Here is a 2,387-nt window from a genome sequence, read left to right on the forward strand (position 1 = left end):
TTATGCTTGAAATTCCAGTCCTAGACCAAGCTGTGGCCACCCACATTGATGTTCTTGCTATCCAGCAGAGCTGACAGTGTGAGTTTGATACCTGGCTTTAGGGTGTGAGTGTACCCTAAGCCGATCAGGCAGGAGTTGTTTACTTTGACCCAAAAGCAGGCGTCAGGTGGACCTGATACTTGGCTGCTATTCCAAAGTGAGTGTTAACGTTTCCTGCTGTCCAGGAGAGACTGACGGCAGCCTCCAACATCTTGTCCACCTTCTGGTAAATGGAGCCACCAAACACCATCCCATTAGTATAAAGCTGGAATTCATCCATCTTGTAACCAGCTTCAAAGTTGCTCTGGGTCACTTGGGACTTCAAGGTCTCAAAATTCATCTGGTACCCAGCCAGGAAGCCCTCGTAGCCGAGGGTCCCAGATCAAGGGCCCAGCGATGTCAAAACCCACATCACAGCCCAGTTTGATATGGCCTCTCTTGTACCCTGTCTTGACTTTAGCAGCCACCGCCCTCCCCCATTGCTAGGTGAGAAGGATGAATCAATGGTCTGCTTCGGTCTACACACAGGCTAGCCTTGCATGGTGATCTCGGTGCCCAGGGTGTTTGTTGTCTGTGTTCCACATCTCTGCAAAGGTCAAACTGTACTTGGTTTCCAGGCTGCCGTTCACTTTGGTGGTCTCTGTGTTGGCGGAGCCCAGACAGGTAAATTCAAGTCCAATCTCTGATTTCGTTTTCAAATCAAGTTTTATTAAGAAAAAGCTGTAGCCCCTGGTGACGACATCCCTGGCAGACTTGCCAAGATCAGCATATGTGGGAGGCATAGCCATGTTCTCAAAAGAAGGGAAGGTGGGAGGTAAGGCAGCTATGGCGGGGGCTTTGGCTCAGAGCCCCGGAAGCTTTTTATTTATTTTTTTGTTCTTTTTTTTTTTAAGACAGGGTTTCTGTGTAACCCTGGCTCTCCTGGAATGTAGACCAGACTGGCCTTGATCTCACAGAGATCCACTTGCCTCTGGGATGAAAGGCATGTGCTCCCAGGCCACATTTCTGAATATGCTCCCAGGCCAGCCCCCGGGGCTCATTTTTGTCTGAGTGGGGAAGTTGGCATAGTTAGAATTCACCACAGAAACTGAATAGTAATTGTGTGAAGCAGTGCCAATCTGTGCAGTGTCAGACAATGACATTTGATTTATAGGATTCCCTCAGACCTTCTGAAGCTTTACTGTCTGTCTGGTCCCAAGGTGTCGGAAACACCCTGTCACTCTGGAGTTTATGGCTTTGGTGTTTATAGGTCCCAGGATCCCTGGGCATGAACACAGCTTTTCCTATACCCTCTGACTCCCTGGAGTAAGATGGTTTGTCCAAAAGCATCCTAAATTCTGTGTTCCAGTGCTTTTGTCTCAGCCTGCTGGTTTTCTGTCTGTCTGCATGTCTGTCTGTCTTTCTTTTGTAATAGAAGGCATGTGCTCCACTACTAAGCTAGAACCTGAGGCCAGACTTTTCTGTATGCTTGAAAATGTTTATAGCAAAGTCTTTTATAGTAAATCATAATTTCTCTCTCTCTCTCTCTCTCTCTCTCTCTCTCTCTCTCTCTCTCTCTCTCTCTCTCTCTCTCTCTTGCTTCTTTTTTGTTTTTCGAGACAGGGTTTCTCTGTGACTTTGGAGGCTGTCCTGGAACTAGCTCTTGTACCAGGTTTGTCTTGAACTCACAGAGATCTGCCTGCCTCTGCTTCCAGAGTGCTGGGATTAAGGGCATGCACCACCAATGCCTGGCTTGAGCTGTCTTCAGAGCGTCTACATGAAGTGCTCAGTAGATTTTGAAATGAAACATTTTGGTATATAAACAGCACTGGCTAATTTGGAACTTGAGTTGCCAAATTTCACCAATAAATTGTTTATCGGGTAGTGGGAGAGATGAAAATGATTGTTCTAATCTAGAGCAGCACATTTAGTAAAGTCCTTACTCTTTATACTTCTATTTTTTTTTTTTTTTTGGTTTTACGAGACAGGGTTTCTCTGTTTTGGAGACTGTCAGTCCAGCCATTGCCTCGAACTCACAGAGATCTGCCTGCCTCTGCCTCCCGAGTGCTGGGATTAAAGGTGTGCGCCACCAACACCCGGCACTCTTTATACTTCTTAAAATTTAATTTAAATTATTTTTCGAGATAGGATTTCTCTGTGTAGCTTTGGAGCCTGTCCTGCAACTCGACTTGCAGACCAGGCTGACCTCAGACTCCCAGAGATCTGCCTGCCTCTGCCTCCTGAGTGCTGGGGTTAAAGGCATGCGCTACCACTGACTGACTTAAATTTAAAATTTTAAATGTATTTATTTTTTTCTTGTTACATATGTGTCTGTGTGTGAGGGAGGGTGTATGTGTTAGATTTCTGAG

General features: G+C 46.0%; 1 pseudogene; it reads right to left on the reverse strand.

Moving 5' to 3' along the window:
- Window positions 1-821, reverse strand: LOC101830951 (annotated as a pseudogene).
- Window positions 822-2,387: the final 1,566 nt, after the last annotated feature.

Source organism: Mesocricetus auratus, unplaced genomic scaffold, assembly GCF_017639785.1.
Source record: "Mesocricetus auratus isolate SY011 unplaced genomic scaffold, BCM_Maur_2.0 Super-Scaffold_100004, whole genome shotgun sequence".
Lineage (NCBI taxonomy): Eukaryota > Metazoa > Chordata > Mammalia > Rodentia > Cricetidae > Mesocricetus > Mesocricetus auratus.